The following is a 19364-nucleotide window of genomic DNA, read 5'->3' as shown; positions in this document are numbered from 1 at the left end:
CATTCATCCCTTTATCTCTGGAACCTAACATTTGAGCAAATGTCTAGTATGTGTTCAATAAAACCTTGGAAAATGGACAATATAACACATATGCTAATGTGATTTCTCATGAATACAAGAAAAGGAGGCATGGCTGTACATAAAAAGCTGAAGGTGGATGGCTTTTCCCCTGTTATGATGTCCCTGAAAGACATCATAAATGTTTGTCAACATGAAATTAGTCCCAAATTAATTCAATGGTTATATAGAGATAAGCCAGCCATGACACAGATATACATTTGTGAACATTAATTTGATTCTTCAATAAGACAATTGTCTCTAAGTATAAAAGCAGTAAATGGGCATGCAATTAAGATTAGTAGATTTAACCACATGTAAATGAAAATGAAAACTTTTGTGTATGTAAAGTAATGTGAAAGAAAAAATTTTAAAGCAATATAAACCAGGGAAAAATATTTACAATGCAAGTGGCAGCAAAAGGTCAATTTTTGTTATAAATTATAATTATAAACATATAATTATATTATAATTTATATTACATATAATAGAAATCATATTAAAAATTTCTAAATTATAAGTTTAATTTCAAATTAGTAAGAACAATGTAATTATGTCAAAGATGAGTAAGTAATGGGCCAGAATTATATTTAATATATAAAATAGCCAGCAATAATTGAGTTTTTGCCACGTACGGTGTTAGAGAACTGTGCTCTATGCTTTACACATTGCCTCAATTAATTCTTCCAATAATCCCATGAGGATGGATATTATTAACCCTATCTTTTAGGGGCGGAATCTGAGGCACAGAGAGGCTAATTAATTTACTCAACATTAGACACTTAAGCAGTAGAACACAGATTCAAACCAAGAACTGTCTGAATCTGAGTTACCCCGGTTGACTGACAATTCTAAAATAGGGAATTTTATAAAGGAAAAAATATAACTTCACAAATACTTACAGAATGCCCCACTTGTTCCCCTATTACTTTGGCATACTCACTTGTAAATCCACAGCCTAGTTAAATTCGGCCCTCCACCTACTCTACTCCTGATCTTGTGCAGCTGAACACATTTCTGTCAGAATACAAACATGGTGAAATTTCTCCCATCATTAAAAAAAAGCACCTTTCTTCTTCTGTTAGTAGTTGTCCCACTTATTGGTGCTTTTTTCCAAAACAAAACTCTGAAGATAGTCCTTATGTCCAACTTCTTCTTTAATGTATTTCCTTCCTAAATTTACTCATCTGGTTCTGACTTTTCCACTCTTCAGAAACTACTCTTATTCAAGTTGACCATGACCTTCACGTGGCTAAGTTCACTGGTAAACTTCCAGTTATCATTTTAGACCATTCTGTAGCATTTAACAGAGACAAATACGCCTCTTCTAGATACACTTGGCTTTCAGGATACACCACACTCTTGATTTTCCTACTGCCCCAACATTGTTTCTTCTAATAATCTTTTGTTGTGTGTTTTTCTTCTCTTCAATCACTTAATGGTTGAATGCCCCAAGGTTTAGTTGGACCTTTATCTTTTCTGTATAAATTTAGTGCCTTGGGTATCCCATCTAGTCTCATCATTACATGCTAGATATTTCCAGTCTAGACTGCTCACCTGGACACCAGATTATATATAATCTCATTACCTTTACTGAGACATCTCATGGCTTTCCAAACTCAACATATCTACAACTCAGAAAAACAGTGATTCTCTCTTTAATTTTCGTATCAGGTGAAAGAAACTACATCCTTCAGTTACTCAGATAAAAAAAAATCTTGAGGTCATATTAATTCCATTCTTCTAAAATTTTTAAAATTCTATTTATTATGGTAAGAATACTTAACATAAGAATTACTCTGAGTGAATTTGTTCAGTGTATTTATTGTTGACTTATAGGTAAAATGTTGTGCAGCCAATGTCTAGAGCTTGCACATCGTTCTTAACTGAAAATGTATGCCCAGTTACTAGTGACTTCCCATTTCCCTCTTCTCTCAGCCCCTAGAAACCATCGTTCCACTCTTTGATTCTATTTTTGATACTTCATCTAACTGAAATCATGCAGTATTTATTTTCTGTGACTAGCTTATTTCACTTGTCTTGACATCTACAGGTTTATCCAGATTGTTACATACTGCACAATGCCCTTCTTTTTTAAGGATGAATAATATTCTATTGTATGTATATACCACATTTTCTTCATTCATCTGTTGATGGACATCTACATCTTGGCTATTGTAAATAGTGCTGCAAAGGCCAAAGAAATGTTAATATACTTTTTGAAAACTTGATTTTGATTCTTTTGGATAAACATTCAGAAAGAAGTGGGATTGCTGGATCATATGGTACTTAACTGTATTTCTCTTAAACTTCCCATCCAACCTATCATGAAATCTACTGTGGCTGCACCTTCAAATATATCCTGAGATTTGAGACCTGTGAATGTATAATTTTCATTAAATTTGGAAACTTGTCAGTCGTTATGTCTTTACATTTTTTTCAGACCCTCTCTGCTTGAATTTATCCCACTTCTGCTCTTTCAGTTTTTAAATTCTTTTTCCTTTGTGTGATTTATTTTGCATAGCTTCTACTGCTGTGTCTTTAATTTCACTAAGCTTTTCTTCTTCCATGCCTAATTAAACCCTATTATATATTAATGCCATAAATCCCATCCAGTGTATCTTTGATTGGAGTTTTTACATCTAGAAGTTTGATTTGGATCTTATTTGTATCATCTGTGTCCCTGCCTAACTATTTGACAGTATGTAACATGGTTATAATGTCCCTTTCTGATGATCTAAAATTCATGTCAGTTTTCACTGGTTGATTATTCTCTCCATTGTAGGCTGTGTTCTATTGCCTTGAGTAATATTTGATTGAATACAAAACATTATGCATTTGTTAACCAAAATTTCAGAATCAAAGACCTGATCAAAATAAAGAGGCATTTATTAGAGGTTTGTTAGGACTACAGCCTGGGAGCCACAGATTCAGGAAGTACTTGAATTGTGTTCTGCTGGACTACAAAATGAAGAAAGCTTATGAAGGCAAAAACCACAAGGCCACAGTTAGGTACATGAGATGTTTATAAAGAATTCTAATTGGAGCTGGCAGGAAGTAAGAATTCTTGTTAAGCAAGAATTGATAGGGGTTCCAAATGTTTGCATAGTTATAATGGGGAACAATCTTGAGACCACAAGGTCACAGCTAGCCGATGTTTTAAAAATGATTGTTAGTGTCCTTGCATATGGTACAGTTCACAGAAAGTTCAAATTCTCAGTGGTATAGGGACATGTCTGAGACCAGGTCTTCCATGGCCACCCAACTCCATTTTGTATGCCTGAACCATGATTACTCCATTATGATTTCAAACTGTCTCAAATTTTACCTTGAGAGTGCTGGATATTTTTGCATCCCTATAAATCTTAAGCTTTGTTCTGGGATGTAGTTAATTTACTTGAAAACAGTTTGATTATTTCAGGTCTCACTTCTATGATTTTTTAGGTGGGTTCTAAGCAAGGATCAGTCTATGGCTAATTATCTGTGAGTACTGAGGCAAGACCTTTTTGACTTCTCTATTCAATGCTCTGTGAATTATGAGTTTCTCTAGTCCAGCTCTTGAGAAAAGGCATCGAGAACATCCCTGTGTGAGAGCTGGGAAGTGTTCCCTCTGTCTGGATAGTTCTTTCCCTAAACTTGAGTAGATTCCTCATATATTTGCTCTGATGGGTAACTTTCAGAACACTCCAGATTACCTTTTGCTGATTTGCAGAGTTATCTCCCTCTGTGTACCCTAGGAACCATAGCTGACTTGGCTTCTCTGGAATCTCAGTTCTTTCTCCTCAATTCACAGAATCCTCCAGGCTCACCTTTAGTTGTCACTCCTACACTATGGCCTCTAAACTTTCTCAAAGCTATAGGGCTCACCTCATTTATTTCCTGTCTCTCAGAAATTACTGTCCTCCATTGTCTGTCTAATGTATTAAAAAATGTTGCTTTATGTATTTTGTCTATTTGTTTTAGACCTTTCGGATGTGGGAGCAAATCAACATCCCAGTTATTCCAGTTTCAGCAGAAGTGGAAGTTACTCTGTGACTTCTGTAAAAAGAGAAAATGAAAAGAGGAGTATAATATTTTAAAATATAGCCACATAGCACGTATATGTGTTTCTTAATACAATATTAACTTGCACATTTTTTGAACTAAGTACTTCATATAACTTTGTTTTCATATTTACTCTTACAATGTTTATATTATTTAAATTTTGCTGAACTGTATCAAAAAAATTACATTCCTTTGAATAAGTTATAATAAATTAGAAAAATAGTTTCATTTCTCTTACTTTTATTGGCTAGACCAATTACATTTATTTCTTAGGGGTAGAAAGAAAATATATTATCTTTTACAATCTGAGATATTTATGTAGAAATAGTTTTTGAGATAATTAAAATTAACTTTTCATCAAGAAATGGTTCTTGTCACCAAATCCTTATATCTAATATTGAATGACACTTGGGCAATTTATCAAAATCATGCCCAATTTAAATTAGTTTGTAAAACCCCAGTTGACAGAGATATGGACAAATATGAACAAGGATGATTAATTTTCAATCAGCAACAATACTCCAGTGTCTTGCTTCATTTGTCAGACTACTAACTCAGAAAAAATTAAAAATGACTTAAGGTAATTTTCTTATTCTTATGTAAGACTGTCTGAAAAATTATAAAAGGATTAAACCATACATGAAATACAGACACTACAAGAAAATGAAAGTTAATAGATACATTTTGATTGGTGTTGTAAAGACAAATCAGTATTTTATGAATGAAAAATAAAGTGCTTTCTGAAGATTCAATGGGAGGTCCACTCAACTTGGAAGTGGAAAATCTGTTTGGGCTCAGCATGTGTTTGAGCTTTGGTGAATTACCTAAACACTGAACGGAAATATCCTCATCTACAAAATCCACAACATTGTTTCTACAAATTTGCTGTGAAGATTAAATGAGGCGATGTATTTTGCAGAGCTTTATACATGCACACTGGTATAATCATTTTGTATTATTAAATCATTTAATATCTACATTGTAATATATAAGATTAATTAAATAAACCATGAGTCAGAGCAGCCTGGAAGTCTAACTTCTTAGTGAAAGATTCACTTTATATTGTTTCCCCAGTTAAAAACAATTCTTTATAATATGGAAATTCAAATGTCATTTCATTCTCATTGTCAACGAGTATTAAACAACACATGTTGTTCCAGTTTTAAACTGTCATTTACAGTTTAATAAATAACCAACCAATTTTCACTATTCAGCATTGTACATGGAGGTTATTTATGCTATATATATATAATATGTACCCTATAAACTCTCATATATTTAAGTTACTGAATATTTCTAGATGTTAAAACTATAAACTTTGCTCAAATAGAAATAAGACCTTAAAAAAGAAATCATTTACACACAAAAGAAATCATTTACAAACAAAAGACAACCAAAACAATATGAGACGAAGTTCCCTAGGGAATGATAGGCTAGGAAATGTGAAGGGAATCTTAATATAACTAGATCCTACTCGAAACATTATTTTAATGAATGTCTGGACTCCTACAAAAGAAAAAAACAAACAAAAAAATCCCTGTGGAATAGCTCTCCTACTTGAAAAGCAAATGCAGATAAACAAAAACCAGTAAGCTAAAAGGTGAATGAAGCAGCTGGGAAGAAATACTAGTATCAACTCAGAGACTGAACCTTGAATCTTAGTTAAAGTGCTGTGTATCCTATATTTAGCCTCTTTAAAAGGGCCAAAGTTATCTCAGGAAAGTAGTACACTTGGAGGCCTGCAGGAGCAAATGCAGATTTTTTCTGGAAAAAAAGAAACCCAATGTGGGTTCTCTGGATTCCCACAGATTGAAGTGCAAATTATTTTACTCATAAACGAAGATCATCAAACATATAAGACAACATGGAACTATTCGAGTCAGAGAAACTAATTGAAGAAACATTCTTAATTAATTTAGATCTCCTATAACACTTCATATAATAGAACATAAAAAAATAATAAAAGTAATTATATAGAAAACATTTTTAAAGTAAAAGATAAAAATACAGAAAAAAGTAGGGAACTGTAAAGTATAAAAAATTCCCAGAGGAATATAAAATTAAAAGAAGGAAATTAAAAAAATATAACCCATAAATATTGATACAAAAATGTTAATAGAGGAGTTAAACATATTAGATATAGTTGGAAAAAAAATATAGTGAACAGAAAGATCTAAGGAAATAATCCAGAATGCAGCACAGAAAGGCAAAAGAGGAAATTATGAGGGAAAAAAATGAATCAATATAAAGAATAGAGTGTGGTATTTTAAGTATATCTAATCAAACTATTAGAAAGGAGATTAGAGAAAATAGGAGAAATCTAATACTTGAAGAGATGATAACTGAGTATACCCTAGTGACAAACCCACAGACATAGAAAGCATAAGATATTCTAAACAGGGTGAAAAAAAAAAAAACTGTATAAACCAGAGAACATTAAATACGAAGATATGATCCTAAAAGAAGTAAGAAGTATTGAAATCAAACTTCTTACCAGAAACAGTGTAAGCCAGAGAACATAGCAAAGGTTATAAAATATTTGAGAAAAAAAATTTTAAGGAAAAATATACCTTAAGAGTAAAGGTGATATATTTTGGAGAGAGTTCCTACTGACAGAAATATATGAAAAGACTTTCTACAAAATGTAGAAAAAGAGGAAATGAATTTGGAGAAGATGTGAGAGCACAGAAAGGATAGGGATCCACTAAAAGAATAAAAATATGAATGAAAAAGTAAGAATAGAAAAAGAATGCATAAGAAAATAGAAAGTATAACCTCTAAATGTATAAAAAGGAAAAAGTAGAATTTAAAAGAAGAAAACTTCAGGTATTAAAAAAAAAAGGGTAGAAAAGAAAAATGTTACAGGAAGAGAGGGATAAATAGGAGTCAAAAGAATACAAAAATAGAAATAAATCCAAATATATTTTTTAGAACTGTCAATAAGCAAAAATGGAATACGTTTAATATTTAAGAACAATTTTCAAAACTGATTAAAAATATCCAGCTACATGTTTGTAAAAAACAGCTTATTTAAAACATAAGGATAATTTAAAGACATAAAGTAAAAAAACAAAGAAAAAAAATTGATTCAGGAAAAATATTTACCAAATGAAAATTATATTAAATTCAGGCAACATATTTTAAGATAATCTTCATTAGGAGTAAATAAGATTACTACCAAGCTTAAGATGCTTATTTCACCAAGAAGATAAGATAATTGTGAATCCATATGCCTGTAATAAAACAGCCTCAATTATAGAGAGCAAAAATTGATAAAACTAAAGGAAAAAATTATAAACACACAGTCATAATTTTCTCAGATGAAGTAGAGAAAATTTTTTTATAAATATTTATACATTTTGAACAACACAATTTTGTTTGAAAAGTTTGAACTCCCCTCCCAGTATTTAAACAATAAACATTCTCCATACACTCATAAAGCAAGTATCAATAGTCAGAAAGAAATCTGTAATCAACATAATACATTTTAACTCAACTTGTTAGAAATCAACAGTAAAAGATAAATAAAAATTCCCGATTATTTTGTAAACTTTTTAAAAGTACACTTCTTAGTAACTATGAGTAAAGAAAGAAATCACCCTAAAGGAAATTTAAAATTAGTTATAGTGGAATAATGAAACTATTACACAGGAAATTTGTAAAATGAAGTAAAAATAATATTTTGAAGGTAATATATGACCACCAGTATTTATATTAGAAGAACAGAAAACTTCAAAATTAAAAAGTCCAATGTTTAAATGAAGAAGGTAGCAAAAGAATAAAACATAAGAATTGCTGGGGGAAAAAAATAAAGGTAATAACAGAAATAAACGAAAAAAGAAACTTAGTGGTCCCTCCCTGCCAGTAGTTGTGGAACCTGTGGATATAGACGTATGCATATGAAGAGAGATCATCTCCAAAGCCAAAAGCTTTGTTCGTTCTTATAAAATATTAATAAAATTAGAAAACTTCCAGTTAGATTTCTATCGTATTAGAATCCTTACTATTGGCTAGGCACTTGGTGGCCTAGAATAATTATTACACTTTTCAGCGTCTCTGGTAGCTAGTTTTGCCCATGTAATTAAGTTTTGAGCAATTAGATGACAGCAGCATCCTCCTTATAAGACAGTTGGCACATGCCACATTCCCTTTTCCTTTCTCCGTATTGCCTTCCTTCTGGCTGGATGGAAACATGATGGGTGGGGTTAAAGGAGCCATCTTAGTCCATGAAGTGCTTTTGGGAGTGGAGGCAGAGAAACGGTGAAAAGGCTAGGGGACAAATCCCTGGAGACTTTAGGAGCAAAGCCCTTAATTCAGTCCTGATCTGCCTGCCTTCAGACCTAAACAGAAGTAAATTAATGTATTTTTGTCTTGTCACTGTTGTTTTTAGTCACCACTTACTTGCTGACAAAGAATTTTGCAGGAGGAAAAGACTCTCCAATAGATACCTTCTATTTTTCAATTAAAAATGAGGTGAATCATCAAATGGGAATGAATTCGGTTGAGGGGATGAAGTTGAAGATCTGATCAGAGAGGAGAAATAAAATAATCATTTCATAAAGGAAGCATGTCAGAGAACAAGCTGGTATTGACAGAGAATTATCAGTGACCTTTGGTGGTGACACTGATTTAAATTGTACCAATTTGCCAAGTAGTGTAGCTTTTCTCCAGCATGTTTCAAATGTTTGGGTTGAAGTACAGAGAAGGCTGATATTTCAAAACAACCAAATATGGATTTTGCCAGGAAAGTATTAAGGAGAGAAAATGTGGCAAAACATTGAGGGTCTTTGCCAAGTATTTATTATAATAAAAGGAGCATAGGACCTAGATCAGCACAAAAGGAAAAATAAGTAAGGAAATTGTGAGGTCAGTAGACTGTGGATCTTAATGAAGGTCAAGAATTTTGTAGATACACAGGCAGGGATATGGACATTTTGAAGTTCATTATCTGAGAGTGAAACGATTTCATTCAAGATATTCTAACTTCTCTCCGACTGCTCAGTTCAAAGATCTTTTTTTCCCCCCTTGGAATTGCTAAAAACAAAAGATAGGACAAACTGTCTTATGCAGTTAAAAATAAAAGCAGTATTGTTTAATGAGAAAAATTTAAAACTTTCCCAAAAAAAAGAAAGAAAATGATCTCCAGAGAAACCCACTCCCAATGGCTGTATCTATCTATCTATCTATCTATCTAGTCTTCTTGAGGTATAGAACCACTTTTGCCTAAAGAATCATCCGAGAAATTAATACAGACATGCATGATGCTAATAAAAATATAAACATTCCCATTATCCAAACTTTCATTAAGTGAACTCACAAACCTAACAGAACTGAGTATATTTTTTTCATAGATTCTTGTGAAGGAAACTATATCCTTTACTATCTAAACACTTACTACCTGAACTCTCCTTGATATTTGAAATGGGGAGTCACATATGTCTTCATAGTAGGGGAATCCATTTAGGTATATATGTTACATTTTTCTTTTGATCTTCAATCTAATTTTTCATTCCAAATGTTTTGTACTATGTTATTAATAAACTTTGTAAAATATTTTAATATTATCCTCCAGAGCTTTTCTTTACCTCTCCATTTACTGCATCTGATATATTCAGTGATATCCTGCTGGCTTCAGTCTTAAGCTTTCTGCCTCCTCAAACGTTTTTAAGCCATTTCTCTTTGGTTCTTCGTTTGGCTATTTTTTTAAAAGGTAGTCTTAAAAAAAATTAAAAATACATAGAAAATCTATTTTTCTGAAGTGTTTTCATGCAAAATGGCTTGTAAGATTTCAAACAGTTGCATATGTCAGAAGTCATTTTCAAAGAGTGATCTTTAATGTGCAGAGGTGGTCAGGCTTGGCTGATATTGCTACTATTAATGGATATCTATGGCTCTTTTGTATTTCCCAGGTGGGGTTCATTAGCATTGCCAAGTGATTTAAATTATTATGAACATAATTTCAGATGGTTGAAAGTCTACAGACAAAGGAAGATCATAAATTGTAATACATGATTATAGGAGTTAATTTCATTCCAAGTGGAATTAGGATTCTTGAAACAGACATAAGCTTTAACCTCCTTGTTATTTGCATTAAAAAGAGAAGCAAAAAAAAAAAAAAAGCCACATCAGTATAATGTATAGAGCATGAAGAATTATGGACTTTGAGAATTTATTAAAGGCATGATTTAAAATGAGCTACAGAAATCACAGGCATCCATAGGCTATTAGTCTCAGACACATTGGACAGAACCTAAAAGATAAACTGTAGCCAGACACCAAATGAATATACTTCATATCAATAGGCATTGTTCTATGCTTTTTAAACATAATGACATTTAATTTAAAGTTCTAATATAACACAAAGACAAAACTAACTCTGGGAAGGATAAAAATAATTCACAGAAGAAGCTACAGGCAAAGCTGTGTCTTTTTAAAATTTATTTATTTATTTATTTTTAGATGAAGTCCTGGGTTCAGTCCCCATGCATACTAAGCATGTGCTCTAGCACTTGAGCTATGTCTCCCCTATCCCTCCCCAGGCTGTGTCTTGAGTTCTGAAAGTGTTTGCAACAGGCAGAGATGAGTGGAAGATGGAACACATGGCAAGGAGATGGGGAATCACATAAAAAGTCACAAAGAAGGAACATACAACCCATTTGGGGGGTCAAGAAATCCTCCACTGCAGATAGAGGATAAAGTGCTTTAAGGAAAGAGAAAATAAAATAGCAAAAAAAAAAAAAAAATAGGGTCTGTAATTCAGGATGTGTTCATATTATTATGAAGGACCTTCTATGCTTAGTTTGGATTTTTCTCATTGTGGAATGGTTAGCTATTAAGCAGTACCTTGAAGTGATCAGATTTGGATTTTAGAAAGAAACCTCTGCTGGTGAGATGGAGGCTGAGTCGGAATAGAGAGAGACAAGGCAAGGGATTTGTTCAAGAGGCAAAGGAAAGGAGACAGAGGCCCAAGTGAGGGGAGTGGCATTAGGGGTGAAGGAAAGGGAAAGGGTCCAAGGGACACTTCAAAGAAAGAAGAGACAAGAACTGATGAAGGACTGAACATGAGAGTGGGGTAGGGGGAATAGAAACAACAGTGAGTATCAGCATTCTCTTTTGACCAGTAGTGTGGGCATGGCCTCCCAGATGGGCAGAACCTTAGATAGCTTTCTGAGCAGGCGGCTCTGCACTGAGGCATTTGTGTAGTGGTGAGTATCGGAACTTTCATGCATGTGAAGGTGTTAATGCATATGTTTCTGCAGAGGCTTCCAGATGCCATTTTCTTAGAAATGACTTCTTATCAGGAAACAAAATGAAACAGAATAAAATTAATTGGCAGAGAGGGTGAGTTTCTCTTTACATTCACTAGCAAATCTTGGCAGTCAATCATATATTGCTTGGACAAGTGTCTTCTGTTAAATGGAGACACTGACTACAAATATGGAGCTCTTCAATATATATGAAAAAATATATATGACTTTCCCCTAAATTCTACCACTATTACTAACAAATTTCTTTTTCTAAAACACTTACCTAGATATAAAATGTTGGGGAGTGGTGGCATAAATTATACAGACCACATCTTCCAGAGACTACCAAGGTACAAAACTTTATGAAAGAACAATGACCTTCTCAAATGTTTCTTCCCAGTGAGTTCAGCATCATTACCCGGCATTTATTAGAGACCATACTATATATGGATGTTTTGGGGTTGATTTGTAATGCAAGGAGCCTCATGCATTCCATATCAAAGTTTATTGATCTAATATAAGGTTGCCCGAGCAATTATTGCCACCTTCTTCACAGAATCCCAGGTGAGTTCATTATTTTATGATCTTCATCCATCACAAGAACTCTGGAAGTTACCAAAGTGATAGTGTTACAGAGTTATGCAAATATTCTTTGAGAAAGATGTTTAATGGGTGAATCATGTACCTCAAGGGAACCACAAATGCTCTTAGCTTATTAGTCATTTCTTTATGAGCAACTGTGTCTCTGTAACTTAAAAAAATGATTTTTATTGTGTATCAGAAATTTTTTCTCTTTATCCTGCAAGATGATATTAATGAATGTAAAACACAAAATTAGATCATCATATTTGCATTTGCTCCCAGGTTTCCTTAACCTCCCTATATCTATGCAAATAAATCTTGAGAGTCTACTAAAAAAAATTCTCTAAGAATAAAAATGTTTTGATGACATCATTATATTTTAAAACAGCTTCCAAGGTGCAGCTAAATGAGTGAGTCCCATTATACGTGAGCACTTTGTTAAACTTTTATTAAAGAGGAAGTTGCAGCAAAGATTGTATCTTAATCAGGATCTTGAGCAAACCAGTAAAAACTTGGATATTTTATATATTGAAACTATTCAATAAAGAATCTAGTACAATGTGTGGTTGTAAGAGCCTCTAATATACTATGATGTGACTGAGTTTTAACTTGAAGTATTTATCCTGATGTTTTCTGTATATCTCTTCTCAAAGGTATTTTCCCTCATCCCCTTTATATAGGTTTTAGATATTCACTTCATAAGCAATCACACAGACTATAACTGGACAGAAGTACATGTGTCCAAGCAAAATGGCCCAACTTCAGGAAATAATCAGTGTTGCATAATAACAGAGCTGGTGCTGAGGTCCCTTTCTTTACCCCTTCCTGGTTGTGTGACACTGGAAAGTTACTTGACTCCAGTGTGCTCCAGGCATCCTGCTGGTTAATGGGCACAATATTAGTACCTGCCTTATATATTTTATGATAATTAAATGAGTGGATTTATGGAAACGTCTTTGCATAGTGGCTGCCAAAGTAAATCTGGAGCAGTACATGTTAACTGTCATTGATAAGAACTGTACGATGGAGAAAGGAAGAGAAAACGGGATAGCTTAAAAAGCAAATGAAGAAATGGATACATCTGGATCCTCGCAGACCACATGAGGAGGATAATGAAAGGGAAGACTCTCTCCATCAAGGCTACCTGAGAGCAGAATGAGAAGGAGACTCAGGGCCAGTTGCTTGAGGAATTTATTACCAAACCAGAGCCTGGACATTTGTGGATTGCCAAACATGTGATGATGAAGGCACCCCGAAACACTTCTGGCCATGTGTATGGTAACCTGGTAGAGGATCAAGGCATACTGGGTCAGCTTCACCCTGTGATCAAGGTCGGACTGGAAGTGAGCAGATAGAGATTTCTCTATGAGCATATGCTAGGTCAGCATTAGACACTTCACCTGTTACACATGGTTCTGATTTGCAGGGTCTGACACAGATCTCCACTTTTTCATTGAATATCAACACATTTATACACAATAATAAATAAATAAGTAAATAAATAAATTTTATCACAGTAGAAAGGGTCTAAAACCTATTACTAGTCTTTACAAAGCATTTTCACTAATTACAAGGATGATGATACTTTATTTTAATATAAAACATTGACCATTTATGCAGTTCTGTCACTTGAGAGTAGAAGCAAGACCTGTCTTTTACTACTGATGTCTCCTCTGCATTCAAAATAGAAAACCCATACTTACATTATCAGTCTGTTTAGCAACTCTCCAGAAAGTTGATTGGAAACTGAGAAAGCTTGGAAGCTCCATGCCCTTTCCTCATACCTTGCCCTACAAATCTCTTCCATCTGGCTGTTCCTGAGTTATATTCTTTCATAATAAACTAATTATCTAGTAAGTAAAATGTTTCTCTGAATCCTATGAGCTGTCCTAGCAAATTAATCAAACCTGAGGACAGAGTTTTGGGAATCTCTGATTTATAGCCAGTTGGTCAGAGCATATGTAAAGCCTAGACTCGTGAATGACTTCTGAAGTCCCAGGTGGGGGTCATTGGAAATGCCTATCTATAGCTGGTCTGTCAAAAGTATAGGTGACAACCAGAGCTTATGGTTGGTACTTGAAGTGGGGGGTGGGCGCTGTAAGGAGGGGAGGTCTTATAAGACTGAACCCTTAACCTGTGGAATCTAAAACTATCTCTGGGTAGTGTCAGAATTGAGTTGAATTGCAGGACAGCTGGCTAGTGTACCAAGCATTGTTTAGGATGTGTGTGGGGAAACCCCCCACTGCCTAACACACACTTTGGAACTAGTGCCAAAGCACCCAATTTAGTAAGAAATCAGAACAACAGAATATGCTAAATTGAATATTAAACTAAATTAAGCTTACTTTGCCTGACGCAACCATCTGACAATAGACATGATTTTGCCCATACTCAGGGACAAGGATATTCTTCAGTGTTTGCTAAGTCTCTCTCTTTTGGGGTAGAGTTAGGATGGGTACTGCAGATGTTTCCTTCTAAGGATCTACTTTGGTTAGACTTTCGTGAATAACCAACAACACTTCTATTTAAATTTACTATTTAGAAATGTTAAAACTTGTAATCAATTTCTATCCATATGACCTGGAAGATATCTTGCCCTTTAAATATGACATTGAAACTTCTTGTTTGACTCTAGGGTTTAGTTCTCAGAAAATGTAATTCTTTGATTTCCAGTATCAAAGAGGTGGGGGTGCATATCTATTGAGCCTCTAAAGTTTTTATTTGATGCAAAAAAATCTGGACCTAAAATATAATATTAAGTCAGAAAGTCATCTGATTAGTAAAATGCCTTTCAGGATGCCAGATGTGAGTTTACCATGGAGTTCTCAGAATAGCCAAAGAGTAGTAATTGCAATCGCATAAAAAGTGAAAACACATGCAGCTGTGATCGGCTTGCTCAGAAGCTCAACAAGACAAATCTCATTTTTCTTGACTTTCAGTCTGTCATTGTTACACCACAAATAACTTCTCTGTCTCTGTACGATAGCTTTAAATATGCATACCCATTCATCCCATTATTCTTAACCTACGTGAACAGCTGGATTCATTACATACACAGAACATTCTTTTTTCTCTACTGAGAATGAGATGAGAGAATAATTTAAAACGCTTACAATCATATTTGAATGAAACGGCAAATAAGCAAGATGCGGGTGCCTTTCTGGGCCTTCTGTTCCAGCAGCTACTTGTCTCCTGGTAGACAGAATGCTGTGGGCTTCTTAATGAAGCCCAAGAGTTCTGTATTCCTTGCCCTATAATTTTCTGGACAGAGTGAGCTGTTGTCCCTGCCAAGAAAGAACTACACACTTCATTATCTTTTCAATAGACCTGAAAATTATTTGTTTAAAAATCTTTCCCACTGTCACATTTAAAGGTGTTTGCAAAGGTGATTGTTATAGATTTCCCTATAATTAGAATTTCAGAATCGCCTCACGTTCATTCTCTCCTATATTTCAATAAGAAACTGAAGTTTAAAAATCACCTGCCTCCCATGGCTTGGTTTCTTTCCTAAGAGTTGTCCCTTCTTAGTTCATCAATATTTTGCTTCACAAACTGCTCCCTTCTCATGCATTCATTATTCCCTTTTATTCTCTTGAGAGCACTTCACAATGAATCTTCTCAGGGACAGATTGCACCATGCCCTTAATTTCTCTCTTCACTACCCACAAAATCATCACATAACAGCAATGGAAATTTATCTAGTATGTACAGCATTTCATTTCTGATGTCTTTTTTAGCTTGAAGAATGCTATCATTCTGGGACCCTTTTTTGGCCACTTTTGCCCAATGTACATTTCTAAGGCATTTCATAACTCAATTCTCCAAACATTTCTACATTTTCAATAGTTTTATAGAGCGTCAGTTGTGGTCTGTATGCAGGCTGTTTTGCATTTTTTAAAGAACTCTAGCTGAGAGTTCTCAATCCCCTCTTTATTTTAGATCTACTTAATTGCTAATGAGCAAAACCAATGTGAAATACTGTTGATTTCTGACATTATCATATTTTAATATCCAGTCCATTAGTTTCTTCTCACCAAATAGATTGCATTGCCCATGTTTATCATCCTTTCCTAGTCTTTCCAAAATGTGGCAGATAAAATTTCTTGTCCCTGCCTTAAAGAATTGACATACATCATCTCAAATCACTTTCTTTTTCATACCAGTTTATGTGGAAGAGCTCAGAAGGTAGTGCCAAACCCACCTACCTGCATTGGGAGTAGCAGGAAGGCATCAGGAACTAAGTAGAGATCTAAGTAGCAGATCTTTTTCTGCTGCTTACTAGCTATTTAATTAAAAAAAAAAAAAGACCTGTTTGCATGTAATTGTGATTTTTTAACACTGCGGTTTATTTTCAGATGATTGTATGTATACCCTATGAGAAATCAGTGCTTTGTTGAGAGTTTGGTGGAATAGTTCTCAACATTCACTCCACCGTACTCTGAGGGAGCCAGGTTGGCATCTTCGTTTTTCAGACTCTTACGCAGCTAATCTAGATTTGATTTAGATTCAACCAAACAGATAAACTTACAGAAGAATTGAAAAGTGAAAACCAAAACATCAAGGGCACCTCTTGCTTCTGCTGTTTATTCTAGTGAAGCACAGTCTAGGAGATTTGGGGGTTTTTTAATAGTAATACTAGCAGTAGTCCCACTCTTCTGTCTCCATAGACCCTGAAAGGAGGCATCAGATATTTTCCTGATAATGATAAAGATAATGATAATTACTAATAATGACAGTTACATAGCTGATTGTGGCAGTGGTGTTAGTTTTGGCATCTGTGGCTCCCTGATTCTAGGGGAGGTAACACCTCCCTTGGTAGCTGTTTTGCAGCACATCTTTGAGAGACTTTCCTAACCTAGAGCTTCCTTCTGCAGTCTTCCAATGAGTCTCTGTGCAATTCATATGCTACAAGAAATACATTCTTGGCTTTTTTTGGTATACATCTTAACAATGATTGATGAAATAACTGGTGACAAGAGTGCTTGAAAGTAATAGATTCTTAACGAAATGAGAATTTGGAGTTGATTAGGTGCCTTGGCTCAGTTTTAAGTTGCCAATTTTCCTACTAACATGAGCTGGGCTATGGGTAGTCTATGACATGCAATGTTAAATGGGTTACTTGAATTATGAGAGATAGTGAATGAGATTGGTTGAAATCATAGACTTTAGAGATTTATGACTTGTTTGAATTCAGGTTCTACCATATAATATCTGTGTGGTCTTTGGCAGGTTATTATTTATCTGTCTCACTTTCCTCATCTGTATTATAGTCCTAACTTATAGCTTTGTTATGAAGATAAATATATATATTTAAAGTGCCTAGAAAGATGTCTGGCAGGGAGTGCATTTTTATTATTTGTAAGTTTCATCATTACTATTATTATTGTAATAATTGTTATTAGTCAAAAACTATGAAGTCTAGGATTTTACCCTACAAGCTAATAAGTTAGCCAGCCACAGTTTTCTGAATACTGGCAGGAGACATGAAATTCCTGGGTCAGAGACAAAAGACAGTTTTTCACTCAAAATTGTAGTAATAGCCAGCATATCATCATGTTTGGATACATTTCCTGAGCCCCAATTCCTACAGAGCAACAAAAAGAGATTCAAGAGACACCTGCACACACAATAGGTTTCATTTTAAGAGAGGAACTTCAAGTTTAGGGAATGTCAATCTTTTGTAATGGGCAATAAACCTGCATGATTTTGCCCCAAAGAAAGACATTATTTATCATATCAGACTGTAAACAACTTGACTTTGCAACTGTCTTTATCTGCCAAGGTGGTTTGTTATGCAAACATATTTGTAAAGATAGTCTGTGACAAAGGCAGCCATTGCCTTTGCTGACAAAAGGTGCAGAAATGAAATGTAAGGGACTCATGGAGAATTGTTTCACAAAGATATGCCTCTTGAGCTACAAATTCTTGGCTTCTGTTGATTTTTCCTGTGAGTCTGTGCCACTTTATTTATTCTCCTAATAAATCTGGCTGATAAAGGATTGGATTATATCTGATCAGTTTGTCTCACACAGCTTTTGACTAGGGCTATCATCAACCCTACTCCAAGAAGCAGGGCAAAGCAAACCTGCAGTCCTGAAAACAACCGTGGTCTCCCAGGTCCTCAAACCCAACCAGCTGAACAAATCCCATAAACCATTGAGGCCTACCTTTAAGAAGCCTAGGAAATTTTCTCTAAGTTTTTGTGCTAACATTTCCCTTTGTCCTGAGCCATTAATCTATGTAGAATGGAATGTATTAACAATTGCACAGAGTCTGGCCTGGCCCTCAAGGAGGAAAATATAGGACTGTTACATCATCCTTAACAGCCCAGGCCAGTGAGTTGAGGATGACCTGAATGTCTTTATTGGTCAAGGTAATGTCATTGATCATTTCAGGTAAAGTCAGGAAACACACTTCCTACCACCATTTCTAATTAAATGACTCCCATTATAAGGATAAACTGCCCTCAGGACAGATATAAATAATGAGTCAGTTATCTCTCCAAGAAGCCCCTCTGAACAATCAAGGATAACCTCATTTTGGAAAAAGCTTTATAATCTGAGGGCTAAATGATCTACTGACAATGTTTCCTTAAATACTTGAAGGCCTCTAAAGTACAATTCACCATGTTTTTTGGAGGAAAGCAAGTTAGTGCCTGGTATCCATAGAAGAATTATAGTCCTGGAGCATACTTGGTTCTCTTGGAAAGAAAGTGTTATTTGTAATTGTCAGGGCCCTCCAACTGGGACCTATATAAGTTGAGAGGCATGACTTGATAGTGCTTCCAATATGGCTGAGAACAACAACAACAACAACAAAAAAGTGAAACGGTTAGAAAAGGAGGAAGGTTATAATCATCTTGAAGCATAGTTTCATCATTAGTTGGAAAACAATAGAAGTATTTACTCATGATTTTTTTCTTACCCTGTTGTATATAGATTTTTTTCTTCTTTTCTCTCTTCCTTTTGCCCATATCTCACATAGCCTATGGTTGTAGAGCTAGGCTTTATATCATTATAGAATGTCAACACAGAAGTGACTGTACTAATGAATACTGAGACTGAATGCTTCCCAGAGACTGAATGCTTTTTTTCTTTTTTCCTTTAGGAGAGCTGTTGAAAATATTTCTGCTGTTCAGTGATGGTTTCATTATGTATGATATTAGCTTATTGTTTTCTCTATTGTGTTTTATTTTTTTTTAAATAAATTTAAGTGTGGAAAGAAGGCTATTTATGGAAACAGAGCAGTCAAATGGTAAACTGACAGTAGGATGACTTCTTATATTTTGGACGTTTGAAAGATAAATGTTATATAGCTCAAGTTATGGCGATTCATGTTTGACCAATCAGGTGCAATTCTGTGAGATCTGAAAGACAGGTGCAATCTGAAGACTGTGCTTCTATTGTTTCAGCTGTTTCTGCTGGTAAGCAGAGT

The sequence above is a fragment of the Camelus bactrianus genome, chromosome 2 (assembly GCF_048773025.1).
Source record: "Camelus bactrianus isolate YW-2024 breed Bactrian camel chromosome 2, ASM4877302v1, whole genome shotgun sequence".
Lineage (NCBI taxonomy): Eukaryota > Metazoa > Chordata > Mammalia > Artiodactyla > Camelidae > Camelus > Camelus bactrianus.
The sequence above is the reverse complement of the archived record's forward strand: the minus strand, read 5'-3'. Positions refer to the sequence as shown.